This window comes from Rhinatrema bivittatum, chromosome 19 (assembly GCF_901001135.1).
Source record: "Rhinatrema bivittatum chromosome 19, aRhiBiv1.1, whole genome shotgun sequence".
In the NCBI taxonomy this organism is placed as follows: Eukaryota; Metazoa; Chordata; class Amphibia; order Gymnophiona; family Rhinatrematidae; genus Rhinatrema; species Rhinatrema bivittatum.
In genome coordinates, this window is record NC_042633.1 from 10,899,757 (window position 1) to 10,922,918 (window position 23,162).

At 41.7% G+C, this 23,162-nt stretch overlaps 1 pseudogene; it reads right to left on the reverse strand.

Moving 5' to 3' along the window:
- Positions 1–20,079, reverse strand: part of LOC115081140 — a 49,525-nt pseudogene extending 29,446 nt beyond the window's left edge.
- Positions 20,080–23,162: the final 3,083 nt, after the last annotated feature.

The window sequence follows — 23,162 nt, forward strand, 5'->3', positions numbered from 1 at the left end:
GGTAGCAAGAAAAGTCCCGGGTAAGTGAGGTAGTAACCTTGGTAGGCTGTCCCTCTCCTTGCCTCGGTGAAAACGCTATCGGAGAGCCCTTAAATCCTCCACGACCGGCTCCTCCGAATGACGTGTCTGCTGTTAATTGGCTGCTATCAATGCCGTCGGGGCTGGGCTCAGCAACCCCCGGAAGACCAAGGCACACAGCAGAAATCAATTTGGTAGCAAGAAAAGTCCCGGGTAAGTGAGGTAGTAACCTTGGTAGGCTGTCCCTCTCCTTGCCTCGGTGAAAACGCTATCGGAGAGCCCTTAAATCCTCCACGACCGGCTCCTCCGAATGACGTGTCTGCTGTTAATTGGCTGCTATCAATGCCGTCGGGGCTGGGCTCAGCAACCCCCGGGAGACCAAGGCACACAGCAGAAATCAATTTGGTAGCAAGAAAAGTCCCGGGTAAGTGAGGTAGTAACCTTGGTAGGCTGTCCCTCTCCTTGCCTACTAGGAGATTTTAATCTCCATGTGGACACCCTTCCACGATCCCACAACTGTGACATCTTACTTACAGCTCTCAACCAATTGGGCTTCAGCCAGATTGTTAACGGTTCCACCCATAAAGCGGGACACACCTTAGATCTGATTTTCCTCAATGATGGCCTATCATCTGCCTCCGTACCTTCTTGTGTCCCAATTCCATGGTCAGATCACCATATTATTTCCGCAGAACTCCGAATTATTGACCACCCAAGACCTGTTCCCCCTACAACCACTATACAATACAGGAAACCGTGCTCCACTGATCTCCTCAGCAATCTGCTTTCAAAAGAACTGGAGCGACTTGATCTCTCTGACGCACCTTCAGCCATTAACTCATGGATCAAGATAACCAGCGAGGTTGCTGATCAATCCTGCCCAACCATTACTAAATCCTCCAAGCCACCCCAAGCCAACAGAAATCCGTGGTACACCCCGGATCTTAAAAGCATCAAACAAAACCTCCGCAACAAAAAGCTCAAATGGCGCAAGACCCCATCTACTGACTCACTCCTAATCTACAAAGCCCACCTCAATACATGCAGGACTGCCATTTTCAAAGCCAAAAAAGACTTCTTTGCCAAAAAAAATCCACAACTTTTTATTCGACTCTAAAGCTTTATTTTCAATCGTATCATCTCTTACAAAACCCTCGCCACCTATCATCCCTGATGAGCAAGCCTCCAGTAAAGCCAACAAACTCGCTATCTACTTTGACAAGAAGATATCCAATCTCCTCAAGCCATTCTCCTCATCTCAACCAACAACACTTCCTTTCAGCTCTGCTCCACCCACTAGGAGCTTTAACCTTACATCATTTCAGACCCCTTCTGTAATGGAGATCGCAAACATCCTCAAAAAGCTAAAACCTTCCTCTCACCCGTTGGACGCCATACCCTCCAATCTCCTACTCTCCATCCCTAACACAATCTCTCAATCATTAGTAGACATCATCAACTGCTCTCTAACACAAGGCAAGGTTCCAGATCAATTAAAACTAGCCATTCTAAAACCCTTACTAAAAAAACCTAACCTTCCATCTACTGACCCTGCCAACTACCGTCCAATAGCCAATCTTCCCCTGATCTCAAGAGTAATGGAAAGATTTGTAAACAAACAACTGTCCGATTATCTTGAGGAGAACAACATACTCTCTCCCTTCCAGTTCGGATTCAGAAAATCTCAAAATACTGAAACCCTACTCTCATCCCTATCTGACACCATCCTTCTCAACCTGGAAAAAAAACAACCCTACCTTCTCGTTCTTCTCGACTTATCCGCCGCCTTCGATACGGTCAACCACTCTATTCTACTGGAACGCTTAGCAGATATCGGCATTCAAGGAGAGGTACATGATTGGTTCAAATCGTTCCTTGAGGATAGATTCTATAAAGTCAGAATTAATAATAAAGAATCTCTCCCAATCAAATCAAACCGGGGAGTCCCACAAGGTTCATCCCTCTCCCCTACGCTCTTCAACATCTATCTACTACCTCTCTGCCATCTACTCTCTAACCTCAAACTAACTTACTACATTTTCGCTGATGACGTTCAAATTCTTCTTCCAATCACCGAATCCCTGCAAAAAACCTGGGCACACTGGAATTGCTGCTTACAATCCATCACTAACCTGCTTACCAACTTGAACCTCATCCTTAACTCAAATAAGACAGAAATTCTCATCATCTCTCCAGATGAAAAACACAATCTCATCAATCCACAAAGCATATCCCAACCCACAAATACACTCATAAAACAAAACTCCTCCGTCAGAGACCTTGGGGTTCGGCTCGACAACCTATTCAACTTAAAATCGTTCATCCACAACAAAACCAAGGAATGTTTCTATAAACTGCAAGTCCTCAAAAATCTGAAACCTCTTCTATACTTCAGTGACTTCCGGCTAGTAGTAGTCTCTCATCCTTACAAAGTTAGACTACTGCAACTCTCTTCTCCTAGGCCTCCCTGCAATAACTACCAAACCTTTACAGATGGTCCAGAATGCTGCGGCAAGGTTACTCATAAACTCAAACAAAAGAGCACACATCACACCCATACTCCAAAGTCTTCACTGGCTTCCCATAAAACACAGGATCACCTTCAAAACACTAATGATGATTCACAAGGACATCCACGGCATCACCCACCTCAAATTAAGCTCTCAACTCCGCACTCAAACATCTGCTAGACCAATTAGAAACGCCTATAAAGGATCCCTATATGCACCTCCGATCAAAACCACTTTAAGAAAACGCGCTATGTCCACAGCCGGGCCCAGCCTTTGGAACTCGTTACCACCCGAGCTTCGCCAAGAACCTTCTCTCCAAACTTTTAAGAAACACCTTAAAACATGGCTCTTCAGACAAGCCTTCCCAGAATCTCAACATTACTCAGACACTGGTCAAAAGACATAACATGTCACAAGGGAACCTCTGGGCATATGACATATCAGGACTTTAAGGAGACACTTGATCACCCATTACTTCAGTATCATACTGTTTAAGGAGACACTCGATCCTTAAGGATCTTTAAGGAGACACTTGATCACCCATTACCTCCGTATCATATTCCTCCAATCATGATTCAATGCCTCACTTCCTTCCCCTTTACATACTCCTCCTTCCCTCCACCACTCAGTCAGATTCTCATTGCTACCCTATGCCTTGGGCCCCCGTTACGCCTTGTCCATTATGCAGTCGCATAATGATACTCCATTAAACGTATCATTTGATGTTTACGCCCACAGCCGCCCCAGTTGTTGTTGCTCTATATATTTTGTTATTCACGGACGAATCATTTCACTATTTGTTATTGTTGAATTGTTGACTTGTTCTATGTTCATTGCTCAATGTTCTATGTAACGCCATAGCCGCGTCTGTTCTGTTTAATTGTAAACCGATATGATTTGATATTTTTGTTCAAGAATGTCGGTATAGAAACATTCTAAATAAATAAATAAATAAAATAAAAAATATGGCAATAATAAAATAAAGTTAAATGAAAACAGAACACATTGCAAATTAAATAAATGTAAAGCAAACACTATAAAAATAAAAATATATATATATTATCATTAAGTGGCCAATTCATTGGCTGGATCCCACGAGGTAGATTCCATTCTGCTTTTCCCAGAGACAAGCAGTGGATTTCTGCAACTCCACATTAATAAAGGTTAATAAGTTGCCATACTGGGTCAGAATGAGAGTCCATCAATCCCAGCATCATGTTTCCAGCAGTGGCCAATCCAGGATAAAGTACCTGGCAAGTACCCAAACAGTAAATAGATCCTATCATACAAATGGCAGTAATAAGTAATGGCCTGTCCCTAAAAGCAGATTATGGACTTCTCCTCCAGAAACTTGTCCAAGCTTTTTTAAAACCTGCTAAGATAGCTGCCTTAACCACATTCTCTGGTAATGAATTCCAGAGCTTAATTGTGGAAAATAATTTACTCTGATTTATTTTAAATGTACTACTTGCTAACTTTATGGAATGCCCCCTAGTCCTTCTATTATCTGAAAAAGTAAATAATTGGTTCAAATGTACTCACTCTAGTCCACTCATGATTTCGTAGACCTCCATCATATCCCCCTCAGCCATCTCCTCTTCAAGCTGAACAGACCTAAGCTCATTAGACGTCACTCAAAGGGGAGATGTTCCATCCCCTTTACCATTATGGTCACCTTTATTTGTTCCTTTTCCAGTGCATCTATAGCTTTTTGGAAATGCAATGACCAGAATTGAACAAAATACAAAAGCTGCAGTCTCAAAATGGAGTGAAACAGAGGCATTATAACATTTTCAGTTTTATTCACCATTATTACCTTCCTAATACATTCTAACATTCTGTTTGCTTTTTTGACTTTCACAAAATAGTGAGCCAATAATTTTAATGTATTGTCTGCTAGGATACCTAAATCTCTTTCCTGGGTGGTAACACCTAACTTGAAATATAACATCATGTGAATACAGCATGGGTTATGTTTCCCTGTATGCATCACCTTACACGTCTCCACATTAAATTTGATCTGTCATTTGGATGCCCAATCTTCCAGCCTCTCGAGGTCATCCAGCAATGTATTACTATCTGCTTGAGATTTTACTACTCTGAATAATTTTGTGTCAACTTAAAATTTGATCACCTCACTCATCATTCCCCTTTCCAGATAATGTATAAATATAATAAAATGCACCTTTCTCAGCACAGATCCACTGAGAAAACTGACCATTTTATCCTACTCTTGGTTTCCTGTCTCTAACAGTTTGCAATCCATAAAAGTACATTGCCTCCTTGGAAGCCTCTCAAGGGAGACTTTATCAAATGCCTTCTGAAAATCCAAATACACTATGGGGCAGATTTTAAACCCGCTCCTGCACGCTGAGCCTATTTAGCATAGGCCCGGCGATGCGAGCAAGCCCCGGGGCTTGAAAAAGGGGCAGGGAGTGGGCAGGGCGGGGCAGTTTGGGGGCGGGGCAGCACCAGGACCGAGGCCTCCGGCACCACGGTAGGGGGGGATTTAGGTAGGGCTGGGGGCGGGTTAGATAGCGGAAGGGAGGGAAAGGTGGGGGGGGGGGGAAGAAAAGTTCCCTCCGAGGCCGCTCCGAATTCAGAGAGAACGGGGAAAGCTGACCCCAGATTTTATAACATCCGCGCGGCGACTCTTAGGATATAGAGAAGGATCTTGCCAGACTCAAGAACTGGGCATCTACATGGAGATAAAATTGAATGCAAAATGAAGCACTTAGGGAAAAATAATTCTATCTACAGACACACAGTGCTGGGTTCTGTGTTAGGAATCACCACCAGGAAAAGGATCTTGCTCTGCCATTGTCAACATTATGTTCAAATTCTCAGCTAATTGAATGGTGGTATTCAAAAAAGAAAAACAAATGTTAGGAATTTATTGTAAAGGAAAGAAGAATAAAATGAGAACATCATAATGCTGCCACATAGATCTATGGTGCAACCACACCAGGATACTTCCCCTGCACAATTAAGCTGTCACAGTTGTTGTGAGGGGATTGGTCTAGGCAGAGCTCAGCATAGCCGATTTTAAAAAGGGTTTGCAAAAGTTCCTAGTATTAGCAATTATTAGCCAGGTAGACTTGAGAATAGTCAGTAGTTACCCCTAGGGGTGAGCTACAAGAAATGGTTCTATTCTATGGGATCTGCTGGATACTTCCTAGAGATCTGGCTTGGCCTTTGTTGGGGAACAGCCATTCTGGGCTCGATGCACCTTTGGTCTGAACTAGCTCGGCTGTTCTTATGTTCTAGAGCAGTGGTTCTCAACCTTTTTTTGGCCGGGACACACCTGACAAATGGTTCTCATATGCGTGACACACTGAACATGTGACCATCACGGGGCTAAGTGTAAACATGCACTCTGCATCCACAGGACTCCCCTCAACCCTCAGCAATGAGTGCAGAGCAGATCTAGGGCATAACCCGTACAACTCACCATACAAAAAAAAGATATTCTGGTTCTGATGACATCTCAGTAAAAGCAAAACAAACTCCCTTTACTACCAGGCACAATAGCCTTCCTTATGAAAAGACAGTAATTTACCACTAATGCATATCCTATTGAGAAAACACATCAAATAAGATTGATACAAATGCCTACATGCTAGTAAAACACCTCACTTTGGTCACACACCCAGAACTGACCTTCACCAAGTACAGAAAAAACACAAATTATAAATATGGAGACAGAAACTGGAACGGAAAACCAAAAAAGCCACTCTGCATACAGTGCGAACCTGGAGAAATGGAAAGAGAAATATAGCACCTAACGGACTCAGGATTTGCAATAATGCACACAAACTAACCTGCACAAAGTTACACCTGTATTACGGAACACACGCAAACAGTAACAACCCTATCTAAGAAATACAACTATTAAACCAGGCCCTAAACACTAAAACATTTCCTATTGGGAAAACAGAATAAGCCAAGCTGCTACAGAGCCCCACAGAAATCATTGTAAAGTTATAACAAAAATGTTACAAAGCAGCTGCTGAACAGAATAATATTCAATTAAATACTCATAAAAATTATTAAAACATGTCCAAATATCAATAAAATATTTCAAAACAGCAGACATCGCATAATACCCAATAATTAAAATGGCAGTCAATCAAGAAAAATAAATTTAAAAAGCCACCTTTACTTACCTTCTCCAGCAACTCTCCTACTCCTTTCCCTTCCAGGCCAATAGCACTAACCAGAAGCAGCAAGGGCTGCTGAAGCTCTGTCCTCAATCTTCTTCCTTAGCACCCACAACCAGTCACAACACACACACCCCCAAATAGACCCCACGACCAGTCTCGGTCTCTTTCACACCAGTCATCTTCCTGACCAGTTTCTCTCTCACACAGAAACACATCACCTCCCTGACCAGTCTCGCTCTCTCAATCACACTCATGTTCTCTTATATACAAGCTCTCAATCACACACAAAAGCTCTTACACCCATTCACACCAGCTCTCACCCAGGCTTCCATTCACACCCCTACACACAAGCTCTCACCCAAGCACCCATTCACACCCAATGACACAAGCTCTCACCCAGGTACCCATTCACACCCACAGACACAAGCTCTCCCCCAAGTACCCATTCACACCCTCCGACACAAGCTCTCCCCCAGGCACCCATTCACACCCTCAGACACAAGCTCTCACCCAGGCACCCATTCACACCCACAGACACAAGCTCTCACCCAGGCACCCATTCACACCCTCAGACACAAGCTCTCACCCAGGCACCCATTCACACCCACAAACACAAGCTCTCACCCAGGCACCCATTCACACCCACAGACACAAGCTCTCACCCAGGCATCCATTCACACCCACAGACACAAGCTCTCACCCAGACATCCATTCACACCCACAGACACAAGCTCTCACCCAGATATCCATTCACACCCTCAGACACAAGCTTTCACCCAGGCACCCATTCACACCCACAGACACAAGCTCTCACCCAGATATCCATTCACACCCACAGACACAAGCTCTCACCCAGGCACCCATTCACACCCTCAGACACAAGCTCTCACCCAGGCACCCATTCACACCCACAATCACAAGCTCTCACCCAGGCATCCATTCACACCCACAGACACAAGCTCTCACCCAGACATCCATTCACACCCACAGACACAAGCTCTCACCCAGACATCCATTCACACCCACAGACACAAGCTTTCACCCAGGCATTCATTCACACCCTCAGACACAAGCTTTCACCCAGGCATCCATTCACACCCATAGACACAAGCTCTCACCCAGGCATTCATTCACACCCTCAGACACAAGCTCTCACCCAGGCACCCATTCACACCCATAGACACAAGCTCTCACCCAGGCACCCATTCACACAGACACACCAGCTCTCACCAAAAATAACTTCTTCCTTCATTGCAGGGATAGGCTCCGGTTCCGCCGTGGCTTTAATCCGGCGGGCCTTCTTTTTTCGGCGCCACGGGGATGGGCGCCTCAGTCAGAGGTCGGGTTTCCTCTTCGTCGCTAGGGGTCGGGTTTTCCTCTTCACCGCTACGGGGCTGGGCTCCCGTAGCGGCCTTGCACCGTCGGGGTTGGGTTTTCTCTTCACCGCTACGGGGCTGGGCTCCCGTAGCGGCCTTGCACCGTCGGGGTTGGGTTTTCTCTTCACCGCTACGGGGCTGGGCTCCCGTAGCGGCCTTGCACCGTCGGGGTTGGGTTTTCTCTTCACCGCTATGGGGCTGGGCTCCCGTAGCGGCCTTGCACCGTCGGGGTTGGGTTTTCTCTTCACCGCTACGGGGCTGGGCTCCCGTAGCGGCCTTGCTTCGTCGGGGTCCTACACTGCTATTCCTCCCACCCCACTCCCGGACAGTGTCATGCCTGCCTCACCGGCCAATCAAAGGCTTCCTCCCTTCTTCCTACTACCACTGGCAGGTGGCAGGGAGGAGGCTTCCGATTGGCCTGCGCGGGGGAAGGCAAAATGAAGGAGGCTTCCCATTGGGCAGTGGGGGTAGGAAGAAAGGAAGCTTTCAATTGGACCGCGGGGGCTGGAAAAAGGGAGAAGGAAAGTACAATGGGGCAGTAGGACACCGGGAGACGCGACACACCTGGCGGTGTTTGGCGACACACTAGTGTGTCGCGACACACAGGTTGAGAAGCGCTGTTCTAGAGGACATTCCTCAAAATCAGCAAGTAGTAGATTTAAATTACATTGTAATAGGTATTTCTTTTTTCTTTCAAAGAACAATTAGGCTGGGAATTTCTTACCAAATTTCTAGAGGAAAGATCCTTAAAAAAAATATTTGCCAGATAGACTTGGGGGTCTCCACTTTATTCTTCTGGGATAAAGCAACAATGGTGCTTCCTATTAGGATCTGTTGGGTTTTTCCAGGTGACCTGGACTGGCCACTGTTGAAGGCAGGATGCTGGGCTTGATGGACCATTGGTCTGCCTCTGCATGGCGTGTCTTATATTCTTATGAATAAGGGAGTAGAAATATAGAGAGGTAACTTTGCAATGATGCTATAATGAAATTATATAGAACAGCATGGAAATGAGAAATAAAAAGCGCAGGGGAATAATCTGTCACTTACGTGTCGCAATGCTGGATGCTGGGGGCCTCAATGTAAGGAATCGGGGGGTAGGTTTTAGCATTGTGAACAGGGATGAGCCCCCCTATAATGATGTCTCCCTGCTTTATGTATCCTGTCACATTCACACTGCTCAATCCACAGTTGACTTTAGCAGATTTATTAACAGGAACTGACAGTATCAGGAAATAAGTTAGTAACATCAGCATAATTTCCTGCATCGAGCTGTGCTGGTCTCAACCTGTCTATCCGTCAGCTTTTACCTTGGATGGAGTGAAAAATAAACCAGATTATCACATGTGAATGTAAAGGGCTATGGGTAGAGGTTAAAGTTAGCATTAGTCTAGGGATAGGTTAGGATCATAATCTGAGTTAGGGTTAAAGTTAGATTTTAGGATAGGGTTAGAGAGAAGTTTAGGGTTAGAGTTACTATTAGGATCCAGGTTAGGATTAAGATAAGGGTCAGAATAAGCGTTAGGGTTAGATTTTGGGATGTGGTTCTACAAAAGTTTAGGATTAGATTCAGGGTTAGAGTGAAGGTTAAAGTCAGGATTAGGACTAAGATATGGAACAGTGTAAGGGATAGGGTCAGGGTTTGGGATAGGGCTAGGATTAGGGTTAGGGTTTGTCACTGTTACTGTGAAGAATTCTTTTACTGAAGGGCCTGATTTATAAAGCTTTTCTCTGATTAAAAAACAGGAGTGAACTTTCTTAAAAGCTGCATGCAACATCTAATAAATGAACAAACTCCATTCCCACAGCTGCTTTTCAAAAACCATCCATCCAAAACTATAAACACAGGAAGGTCAGGGTTCAAAGCAATTTATATGGGTAATTAGAGATTTTTCGAGGTAAACTGGCCCTCAGGAAACTGCCCCCCCTCAATCCAGCTGAAAGTAAACTTGTTCATCTGCTGGCATTTACAGGAGGAGATCCTGGGGTTTGTCTCAGGCAGGATCAGAAAATAAATCACAAAAAGCCAGTGCAAACGTCCCCAGGAGCAGTGACCCAGGGCAAGGTTCAGCAGGAAAGCACAGACACATCCTTCCTCTTTGAGAGCCGGGGTAAAGTCCATGGGTGAACAGAATGCAAGGACTTTGTCCTAAGGTGGAGAGTTTTACATCTGCCCCTCACCAAGAGAGGAGGTTTCAAAGGGAAGTGCAGGGTAACAAAGGAGAGAGGGGCAGGGAGAGGAAAGACAGGGGCAATATCCAGAGATACAGAAACTACTGAGGGGAGAGAGAGGGGCAGGGAGAGGGAAAGCAGGGGCAATAACCAGAGATACAGGAACTACTGAGGGGAGAGAGAGAGGCAGGGAGAGGGAAAGCAGGGGCAATAACCAGAGATACAGGAACTACTGAGGGGAGAGAGAGGGGCAGGGAGAGGAAAAGCAGGGGCAATAACCAGAGATACAGGAACTACTGAGGGGAGAGAGAGAGGCAGGGAGAGGGAAAGCAGGGGCAATAACCAGAGATGCAGGAACTACTGAAGGGAGAGAGAGGGGCAGGGAGAGGAAAAGCAGGGGCAATAACCAGAGATACAGGAACTACTGAGGGGAGAGAGAGAGGCAGGGAGAGGGGAAAGCAGGGGCAATAACCAGAGATACAGGAACTACTGAGGGGGGAGAGAGAGGGGCAGGGAGAGGAAAAGCAGGGGCAATAACCAGAGATACAGGAACTACTGAGGGGAGAGTGAGAGGGGCATGGAGAGGAAAAGCAGGGGCAATAACCAGAGATACAGGAACTACTGAGGGGGAAGAGAGAGGGGCAGGGAGAGGGAAAGCAGGGGCAATAACCAGAGATACAGGAACTACTGAGGGGAGAGAGAGGGGCAGGGAGAGGAAAAGCAGGGGCAATAACCAGAGATACAGGAACTACTGAGGGGGGAGAAGGGCAGGGAGAGGAAAAGTAGGGGCAATAACCAGAGATACAGGAACTACTGAGGGGAGAGAGAGAGGCAGGGAGAGGGAAAGCAGGGGCAATAACCAGAGATACAGGAACTACTGAGGGGGGAGAGAGAGGGGCAGGGAGAGGAAAAGCAGGGGCAATTACCAGAGAGAAAGGAGCAGCAAGGCGCATGGATGGGGCAGGAGGGGAAAATCAGGGGTAATACCTGGAGACACAGGAGCAGCTGCTGGGGGAGAGAGGGGCAGGAAGAGGGGAAGCAATAGAATAGACACTGAAATCTGATTTTCCAAGAAAACCTCTAATACAATTCAAATCTCTGGTAAAGAGGAATGTTCTTCCCATCCCCTGAAAGGCTATGGAGCAAATTTTAGTGCCAGGCAAAAGAAAGCCAGGAAAATGTCAGATTCATTTGCTCTGCTCGACTGCGGCGTCTGTAAGGAAAACAAGTCTACAAAATGAAATTTATAGAAAACTTGGGGTGCTTCTGCCTGCAGTGGTTTCCTTTTGCCCCAGGTTTTTCGCTGGCTCCTTTTGTTTGCAATCCCGATACTTAAATCCCATCCTGCAGTTTTCTGTTCTGTGCTATCTTTCAGCTTAGTGACAGATTCTCATACGTTATCTTAAAGAAATATTTTAAAATCTTACTCACTGCCATCTGACGTCCTTCAGAGCAAAGCCGGAGCTCTCACACTCAGGGTCTGATGCAGCTGCTGCTGACTACCCTCTTATAACTTTCACTTATTCCCCATCATAATGAACAATTTCCATGATGGGATAATAGCTAATTGCTTTATGATTGTCGCAGGTCCTGGGGGGAGAAGATGTGATTGATGAACAAAGGAACAAAACTTTGAAAAGTAGATTGAAGGGACATTACTGTTTCATGAGTGTGCAGTGTTAAAAGGAGACCTGCCAGTGTCCATAGTCTGGAATCAGCATGAGGGGGGTGCAAAGGAGACCTGCACCTTCTCCTCAGGTTAAGGAATTAGGAGATAAGAAATGCCATGTTGGGTCAGAACCAGGGTCCATCAAGCCCTGCATCCTGTTTCCCAGCACTGGCCAGTCCAGATCACCTGGAAGTTCCTGGCTAATCCAAACTTGAAAAGCCTGTTTCATGTTGCTCTCCCCAGCAAAGCCTCTCTGGCTAAAAGTTTATGGAAATGTCCTTCAGAGATGCTCAGGATACTCAAGGTGCAGCCCCAGCAGGGAGCAATGCAGAGGCCTCACTGCATTCCCAGTTTCATTATCCGTTCCTTCACCTTCTATTTCCTTTTTGGCTGTCCACATGCACTGAGCTATAGGTTTCTAAGATTTGACCCTGCTCTCCCCCAAAGATCCTCTCTCCAGGTGGTAACTCCTAAATGGATGCCAGCACTTTGTACACAAAGTTAGGATTACATCTTCCCAATTGCTTCACTTTTTATTTGCTCACTTTAAATTGCATCTCCCCAGTCTCACAGAGACCTTTCTGTAATTCCTCTCATGGCTTGCGTGTGGTTTAAACAGTGCAAGTCCCAGTCCCTTTCTCTCTTGGGAAAACCGACCACCATCTATCTACACCTGTTCTCTATTTCCTTCCTTTTATTTATTTATTTATGGCTTATTTTCCGCAGCTCCAAAATTTTGTTCAGAGAGGATTCCAGCGTTAAACCATGCATTACATATGTGCATAAACAAATTATGATTTATTACAAAAATTTTAAATTCTTTGCTAATAAACCAGGCCTTTAGCTTTTTCCTAAAATCATTAGGGGCAGATTTTCAAAGCCCTACGTGTGCCGGGCCTATTTTAAAAAGGACCGGTGGCGTGCGTAAAGCCTCGGGACACGTGTAAGTCCCCGGGGCTTGCAGAAACGGGCGGGGAAGGGGGCGAGGCCTGACGCCTCCGACACAGCAGCCACTGCTGCTGTGTTGAAAGATTGCGTGCCGGCAGGCTACCAGCGCATTCAACTTGCGCCTGCCCAGAGGCAGGCGCAAAAGGTAGGATAAAACTTTTGGGGAGTTAGAGTAGTGCTAGTGCTAGTGCTAGGGGAAGGGGTGGGAAGGTCAGACAAGGGGGAAGAGAATGGGGGAAGGCAGCACGGCTCGGCACGCGAAAGGTGCATAATTGGGAATCCCCTTGCGCGTGCTGACCCCTGATTTTATGACTTGCGCATGCCTGCGCGCGTGTAATAGGTAAACCAATCCCTGTGGGAAGACTCCTTGTGGCCGAGTGGTGTCAGTAAAGTCGTGGCAACAAGTTTGATGTTCAATACACAGGAATATAGTTTACCATTAAATTATAAAGGAACAACTTCACTATTATAATATTAATATTTTACTTTTATTTCTACAGAATTTTCTTTTATAACAGATCAAATGTTATAAATGAAACCCTATATAAACAGAATCATATAAAACAATACAATATAGCAATTGATATCAAATAAGTAACTACATATGTTTTTACTTTAGGTTTTTCAAAAGATAATTATTAATAGTCTCTTGATATAATTATTCGGTACTTTGTTTTGACTTTTCTCTCCTAGTAAAGTTAATAATACAGTCCATATGCAGAAGATTGATAATTATCTTTGTTTTCTTTTCCTTCTTGCTATAAGAATTATTTCAATTGTGAGCTCAGGCCTGGCTATCACTATAGTGCTTAAACAAAGGTACTTATCTGTTCTTGTTCTTGTACATTCTCTTTTGTTGCTGGCCAGTTATATCTTCTTTCTTCTTTCTTTCTTCTTCTTCCTACTATCCTCTCTTTAAACAACTCAAAAAAATAAGACTAACTCCCTATACCGCTCCTCGATCTTCCGAAAGCTTAGTCTGAAATGTACCCTAATGTGAATGTCTTTGTTGACTTATTGAAACTTTGTTTGTAATAACTATATTAAAATAAAGAATAATTATTATCCCTAACTCTAAAGTTACAGAATAGCTAATATGGAACATTCACTCATTTGTTTTTTTTGTTTTTTTACTATCCCTTACTAAAGTGACAATAATACGCGGAGTCACATAAATTATTTTAACTAAACCTATATAAACTTACTTAAATTGTTATGGAAATCATTACATTCACATTTCCCAAACTTCTTTCAATCATTCTTAGCTGTTGTGATATTCATTTCTACTTTCCTATACTTAGTAGGCCTTAAGTGACGAGAACTCAGTCAGTAGTTCCTCTCCATTTAATGGCCAGCTCCTAACTGACTTACTCTATGAACTGTCACTTGCTATCATTGCAAGGTTATCCCTGCTCTTGATGATGTAATTCCACCAAATAGTTCTGTGAGCTAATTGTTTCTCCCTTTTAATATTGTCTGTTAGTTCCTTTTTTAATTTTTATTACATACTGATGTTCTTGTTTATTTTTATTTATTTATTTATTTATTTATCATTTTCATATACCGATAACCGTTTGCACATCGTATCAGTTTACAATTAACTTAGAAATAATAGGCAAAGGCCTTTACATGGAACGGTAACTGTAATTAACAAAAGAAAACAAGAAACAATAACCAAATGGGGAAAACTAGTTTACAGAAATTTACAAGAATTTATGAGAAATAATCAGAGAACAAAGACATAAGGATTTCTGTTAATCATCATGTGGAAGGATTGGCGGACGGGTAGGCTTGTAGAAAAAGCCAAGTTTTGAGTTTTTTTAGTTAGCATTGTTAACTTTTAATAGATCACTAATTTTAAATTCAGTCTTTGTGCTTTAACTAGCTTTAATACTCTTACACTGGCCTCTTTTCTCGTATCCAAGGAAGCCAATGTCACGTGTCCCTAGATACGACATCTCCTACTAGCTTGATTATAGGGATTGACGCTAAGCTGATGATGATGCGCCCAACTATACTATGTTTTCTGGGGGTTAGTCTATACCAATTGCTCTTTTTAGAAAGGTTTTTCTTTTATTTTTATTTCCATAAAACATTTCCTTACTTTTAAAAAATTGTCTCTTTACTATTTAATTTTCCTTTATTTATCAGTAGGGATGTGAATCGTTTTTTGACGATTTAAAACAATCGTCAGATATATTTTAAATCGTCAAAAATTGTTAAGAGTCACGATACAATAGAAATTCCCCTGATTTATTGTGAAAAATCGTAAATCGGGGGAGGGGGAGGGCGGGGAAAACCGGCACACCAAAAAAACCCCTAAACCCACCCCGACCCTATAAAACGAATCCCTTACCTTCCCCCACCCTCCCAAACCCCCCCAAAACCTTTTACGAGTACCTGGTGGTCCAGTGGGGGCGCAGGGACCGATCTCCCGCTCTCGGGCCCACGATTCACATCTCTATTTATCAGTAGCTTTTAATATGTACTTAGGTTTTGAATAAAATTTATATTTTTTTAATTTAAATTTTGTTAGTCTTGGAATTCTTAATTTTATGTTCCTGTACTCCTTATATTTTTCTTTAAAGGTTTCTGCTTGTAATTTCCTTCCCTGTTTAATCCCCTGGGTCTAAAAATAACTATTACAAATAGAATAATTAAAAGCCTTTTCAGAGGATATTTGCTAGATTTGTACAGGTCATTAAACTTCCCTAATCTACTTGCTACTCTTATTTTCAGTTTAACATTGACTAATTTTCCTTATTTTTCACTAAATTGGTGCCCCCCCCCCCTCAGAAATCGTGGGAGGTTCATGACGTCACTAGTAACTGTCACTGCAACTTGCCTGACCTTTTCACTTCTCTCCCTCAGCCTTCCCTGATCCTGAGTCTCAGCACAGCTTAAAAAAACAAAAACTTTACAGCACTCACCAGAGACTGTTTCATCAGTGGCAGTGACAACAGTGGGGAAAGGTTTCTTTCATCTTCGTTTCTGTGTCTGAGGAGGTGGGAGAAAAATGCTCCGGCAATAGCAGCATTTTTTTTTAAATTACTGCTGACCATTACTGGTCAGCTAAATCCTCCCATTCCTGCTTTTATTCTTTGTTTCTGTCACCACGCCAGCCTCTGTTCTCAGTGATCGCAGCAAAGCTTCCTGTTCAATGTTGTTTCTTGTGACCAGAAGGCTAATTTATTCACTGCACAACTTCCTCTTTATGTACACAGTGTGAGTCACCGGCATCCTCTTGTATCTCCTGTGGCTCCTGTAATCAAGGCAGTCTTCCTCCCCCTTGTGCTGGGGATGTCAGGTCGGGATAGCACTTCCTGCTTTTTCTCACAACATGTTTTTTTTTTTTTTTTTTTCTTCTTGGGCTCAGTCTGCTTCAGCAGTGAGTAAATTAGTGAAAACTCTTTTCAGTGTTCTGGGTAGAGTTGTAATTCAGGCTGTCTTTTCATCTTACCAGTTGCTTATCGCTCTCTCTGTTGTTTGTTTTAATCACAGTAATCAGGCTCTCCTTATCTCAGCACCTTCCCAGCTTTAGCTCCCAGCCTGTGGCAGTTCTTTGCAGCACAGCAGAGCGCTGTCTTCAGCCCCTGCCCTGTTGCTGTCACTGCCCCTGGCTCTCTCATCACCAGCTACAATCACCTCACAATGACTTTCAGGATCAGGTAAGTCTTTATTTAAAAAAAAAATATTTAGGGTACTCCCTTTACATACCCCCCTGCTTAAAGAGAGAATGTTGCCCTCAACATTCCGTTATTTAGCACATTCACACTCCATTCATGCCTTTTCTTTACAATTTAAGTTCAATTAGTTTGTTATTAATCATTTTACACATGCAAACAGTGTTCTTCAACATTTGGAACACGTGTAACCAATAATTGGTTCATTCTAAACATCATTTGTCACAACAAATCCTTTAATCTCTGGTTCTCAGTTACCAGCTTAGCTCTCTCAAAGTTATACATTTTGAGATACGAAGTAACCAACTTCAAACTATAACCTTGTTAATACAATATATAACTGTCTAGATATCCAGGAATTTTTCCTTTATTATTTCTGTTATTCTCTATCATTTTTTATGGTAAACTACACTCTGGTTGTTCGTCACCTTGCTTATTTCTTGTCTCTGTACTCATAGATGTTATAGGTACCCAAATGGTTTCTATTTCATGGTCTATTTTTCTTCTCTCTGTATCCTGTTCTGGTTTAGGAACATTTCGTTCTTCAACTTTGTTTCTCTGTCTATATTTCTCAGGTTTTTCCAATTGATTAAATAATTTAATTATGTTCCTATGTACAATTTTAATTTCTCCGTTCTTTTCTTTTATTTTGTAATTACTACCTTCTGGATTCAAAACTTCTATTACTTCATATGGATGTTCTTCCCAATAACCCTGAATTTTTCTTTTACTTTTAATTTTAAGATTTTTCAACAACACCCAATCTCCTGGTCTTATTATCTCTACTCTATATTTCTTATCATATTGTTTTTTTCGTATTATAAACTTTTTCTCAGCTTCTTTTCTAGCTATTTTACAAGCTGTTTCCAATTTTATCCTGTATTGATCAATCCAGTCGTCTATATTCACATTGTTTTCTTTACTTTCAGCTGTTAGGTGAAAATCATGTGGTAATTTTGAATTTCTCCCAAACATCAAATAATAAGGTGTATATCCTGTGGAACTATGTTGATGGTTATTGTATGCCAATACCACCTCTGGTAGATATTCTGTCCATTTTTTCTTTTTATCTTTTTCTAATGTTTTCAACATACTATGCACCGTACAATTGAATCATTCACAACATGGATTACCCTCCGGATGGTATGGTGTGGTTCTAGATTTTGTTATACCATGTAGCTTACATAATTCTTTAATTATTTCCGCTTCGAAGTTTCTTCCCTGATCTGTATGTATTCTTGACGGACATCCATAGTGAACAATCCATTGATATAATATTACTTTAGCGGTAGTAAATGCTGTCTGATCTTTTGTTGGTACTGCTAAGGTGAAATGTGTAAACATGTCCGTCATGACTAACACATTTTCTATTTTATTCTGACAAGGTTCTAAGCTGGTATAGTCTATCGCTAGTATCTCTAATGGATAATTAGCTTTGAAATGATGTAATTCTGCTCTTTCTTTAGGTACTTTCTCTTTAGCCACAGTACATCTTTCACAGTTATTAATCCAATTCTTTATATCTCTATTCATGTTACACCAAAAATAATCTGTTCTTATAGTTTTTAAAGTGGTATCTTCCGCAAAATGCCCTGCATGGTTATGTCTGGCTTCGAATATTTCTTTGGTCAAACTAGCTGGTACTATAAACTGTAAAATCTCTTCTTTGTCTCTTGGATCTATCATTTTCCTATACCATAATCCGTCTCTGCATAATAATTTGTTTCTTTGGCTCCATAATTTATTTTTTTTCCCATGTCCATTTTGATCTATCAGGTATATTTTCTTCTGATTTTGCATTTAAATTTAAGTTTAGATCTCTATCTTCTTCTTGTAAAACTTTTAGCGTTGGTCTTGTGTAATCTAAATGAGTTAGTGTATTTTTTTAACTCTTTTCACTATTGTTTTCATTTTCTCTTTCTTCCACAACATATCTTTAATTTCTTCTGGTTCTATTTTCAAAAAGTCTTTTTCATTATCTTCCATCTCTGGTTCTTCCTTCTGTGGAAGTCTGGACAATGTATCTGCCATTATATTTTATTTTCCTGGTTTATATTTAACTTCAAACGTTAATTCGGCTAATTGAGCTAGCCATCGTTGTTCGACAGCTTGTGCATTTGCTGTATCTAGATATCTTAGTGGGTTATGATCTGGTCTAACAATGAACTTTTTATATACCAAATAATCTTTAAATTTTTCTGTGGCAGCCCATTTCAGTGCTAATAACTCTAATTTGAAAGCACTATAATTTGCATCGTTTCTTTCTGATTTCCGCAGACCTCTATTGGCATAGGCACTTATTTTTTCTTGTCCATCTTGAATTTAGCTAAGGACTGCTCCTAACCCTTTGAAACTAGCATCTGTTGTTCATATAAATGGGAGATCAAAAATGGGAAAAGCTAATACAGGATCTGTAGTTAGCTTTTCAATTAAACATTCAAAAGCTTTTTGACAATCTAATCTCCATTGGAATTTTTCTTTTACTTTATTCTTTATATTCTTTCCTGTTAATTTATGTAAAGGAGTTGCAATTTGTGCAAATGATGGAACAGATCTTCTAAAATAACTGGCAAAACCTAAGAATTTTCTAACTTATTTGGGATTGGTAGGTACAGGCCAACTTTTCAAAGTATCTGTTTTGTTAGTAACTACCAGGGATGTGCAGAGCAAAATTTTATGTTCATATTTCTTATGTCCGAAAGGGGGTCCCACTTGCGGCCAATATGGACATTAAAAAAATCCAATGAGTTGGGTATATGTACATATGTGCAAAAAAAAAATTTAAACCCCCTCACCCTCCTTAATCCCCCCCCCCCCCCGACTTACCACAACTCCCTGGTGATCGAGCGAGGAGTGAGGACGTCATTTCTGCAATCCTTGGCGAGAAGCATGTGACGTCGGTGGCACGTCGAGTGACGCCGGCGTCACGTGATTCCCGGCGAGTTCGCGCCGGATGGCTCGTTCGGCCCAAAAAGAACTTTTGGCCAGCTTGGGGGGGTCAGGACATCTTTAAAACGTAGCGGCAGCATTGCTAAGTCCAAAAGGCATCCTTGTCCATTCATACAGTCCAAATGGCGTCGTAACTGCAGTTTTTTGTTGGTCCTTCTCATCCATAGCTACTTGAAAATATCCTGATGTTAAATCTAAGGATGAAAACCAACAAGCTTGATTCAGGGCATCCAGTGATTCATCAATGCAAGGCAATGGATATGCATCCTTTACTGTAATTTGATTAATTCTATGATAATCGCAGCAGAAACGTATAGTCCCATCCTTTTTTTTAACAATTACTGCTGGTGAAGCCCAAGGACTGTTACTATGTTTTAAAATTCCCTGTGCTACCAGATTTTGCACATGTCATCTGAATTCCTCGTAAACATGAGGTGAAACTCTTCTATATCTTTGTTTAATCGGTTGGTGGTCTTTTGTACAAATTGAATGTTTTACCTTTTCTGTATATCCTATATCTGTCTCGCTGCTTGAGAATACTTGTTTATATTTTACCAACAAATTCTTCAATGCTTCTGCTTGTATTTCCATTAAATTCTCCCATTGTATTTTAACTGGTACTTCTGATTGTTCTTCTATTGTTTCTTCACCATCATTAGTTTCTTTTGTTATATGTTGAACAGATACTTGTGCATCTTTCTGTATAAAATTTACTAAGGCTGGTACATGCAGAGTTTCTGGACGTACTATTTCTGCTATTCTTATTCTTGGTGGTAGTCGAATCTTTCTTTGACTTGCATTTAGTATCCTGATTGGTACTCTTCCTTCAATTGGATTTGTTAAAACATTTGCTACTAAACTTTCAGCTCGCAATGTTACGGTATTTGTGGGTGCAACCACTAATGACATCTTAGACAAGGCTTGTATTTTAAAACATTTTCCTTTTTCAGTCAAAGGAGATAGTGTAACTCCTTTATTCCCTATCAATTTAATAAATCCTAGTCTATCTGATTCTGTACTTTGTATCGCGGCCCAAATTTTATATATCCCATTTTTTCTATAATCTCCTCCTACTAGTTGTGATAATTCCTTAAATACTCCACCTAGTTCTTGTAATATATTCATTCCTAAAATGCCAGGTATTTTTTCTATTGTTTCTTCATTTGTCCATTTACAATCAGGTACTATAAAAATGCATTTCTGGGTTATAGGTTGCCCTAGGCAAGTAATATCTGCTTCCATACATCCATTTACTGGTAAATCAAGTCCATTGATAGCCACTAGTCTCACCCAACTCGCATCAGACAAATCAGTCATATCCTCAAAATGTTCTTTGAAAAATGATTCTGTTATTGTTGTAACATCTGAACCTGTATCTACATAGCATTTGACTTTAATACCCTTGATTAATATTTCTAGAATTGGGCATTTACCAAAAGCTTTCCTTTTCTGTAAACTAAATTAATCTGATTCTATCATTCTTTCTGAAGTTAAGCTTTGTTGTGCTTTAACACTACTAGTAGAAGCTGCTGTAGTCATTTGTAGTCATTTGTTATATTGACATCGAGTTGGTATTATTGTTTCTATCTTGTATTTTCTCTCTTTCTACTTGTTGAGTGTTTCTAAATCCCCAACTGGATGTAGATGGTTTTTCAGATCTGCAATATCTCACTATGTGTCCTGGCTCTTGACAATTATAACAAATGTATTGTCTTCTTTCATTTTTTACAGGAATTCTTTGTTTTTCATTTGTTGTCGTATAGATATATGCAGTTCTATTTCCTGGTGCTGTGTTCTGCATTTGATAAGTCACATCGTGTATTTGCCTTGTCAATTGTTCCTGTTGTTTCTTTAAATTATCTTGTTGTGTACACATATTTGTCACTAAAGTAGTTAATGTATTCACATTTTTCGTCAATTCACTGGTGTTTCCTGTCTCTACATTAATACCTCTTATAGAGACTTCTCCTCTATTACGGGTGAGTAATTTTGGTATCTTCTCTTTTTCTATTTGAAGTTCTTCATCCTCTTCTGCCCAAATTATTGCCTCTTGTATGAGTTCGGGATATGTGATATATGGATGGTTATTCAATCTTTTCTTCATTTCTCTCCTGAGTTCAGGGTCTATAATACCTATTACAAATCTTTCTTTAAGTTTCTGTTTTACATTACCCATGCATTCTGGGTCACGGTTAACTGCTTTATTCATTTTCTCTTGTAGCCTATATGCAAAGGTTCTCAGGTCTTCATCCATTAGTTGTTTCCTTTCTTAAAATTCTTGTACTCTAACACTTATGGGTACTTTATCTCCATATACAATTTTTAATTGATCAAATAAATCTTCTATATTTCTTATTTGATCAGCTGCCATAAATTTGACTGTGTCTCCTGCTTGGTCAATCAGATGGTCTTTTACTATCTCTATTTGATCTTCGGCTGGTATTCTTAACACTTTGAGTGCTGCCTTTGTTTTATCTATCCATTCTTCCACAGTAAGGTCACCTTGTTTTCTTGGAACTCCTGAAAAATCAGGTATCTTTTTATCTCTGGGAATATACATGGAAACGGTTCTATGTCCTTCGCCATGCTGAAATCTCTGTTCTTCATGCACTCTTCTCCAGCCTTCTTCCATCACCCTTACTCTCTCTTGTAATTGTTCTAGTGTTTCTTCCATTCTGTTTCTCTTTTAGGTATTATTATGTATAATAGAAGTCTTCCTCAATCCTGCCCGACTATGCCAAATATGTAATAGGTAAACCAATCCCTGTGGGAAGACTCCTTGTGGCCAAGTGGTGTCAGTAAAGTCGTGGCAACAAGTTTGATGTTCAATACATAGGAATATAAACATAGAAACATAGAAATGACGGCAGAAGAAGACTGAACGGCCCATCCAGTCTGCCCAGCAAGCTACGCACTTTAACTTTTTTTTTTTTTTTTTTTTTAATCTTTTTCTCTCACCCACCTGTTACTATTGGCTTCCAGTACCCTCCAGCCCTAATTCCCCTCACCCCACCACCAATGTAGAGAGCAGCGCCTGATCTGCATCCAAGTGAACATCCAGCTCAATTAGGGGTAGCAACCGCTGCACAAGCAGACCACACCCCTGCCCCATATTCTTACCCACCCCTGTTTTTGTTTTTTTTTTGGAGATGGCAGCCCTCCATCCTACTGCAACGTGAAGGTGGAACTCAAACCACTGACCACTGGCATCCTGCTCCGTGAATGCCTCTGTGGCTACTGCCGCTCTGTGCAGTGTTTTGCTGCCTCCTCTTTATTCACGTACTCTAGATTGATGGACCCACAGTGTTTATCCCACGCCCCTTTGAAGTCCTTCACAGTTTTAGACTTCACCACTTCCTCCGGAAGGGCATTCCAGGCATCCACCACCCTTTCCATGAAGAAATACTTCCTGACATTGGTTCTTAGACTTCCTCCCTGGAGCCTCAGCTTGTGACCTCTGGTTCTGCTGATTTTTTTCTGATGGAAAAGGTTTGTCGTAGTCTTTGGATCATTAAAGTTTTTCAAGTATCTAAAGTCTGAATCATATCACCCCTGCTCCTCCTTTCCTCCAGGGAGTACATATTTAGATTCTTCAATCTCTCCTCGTATGTCATCCGATGAAGACCCTCCACCTTCCTGGTCGCCCTTCTCTGTACTGCTTCCATCTTGTCTTT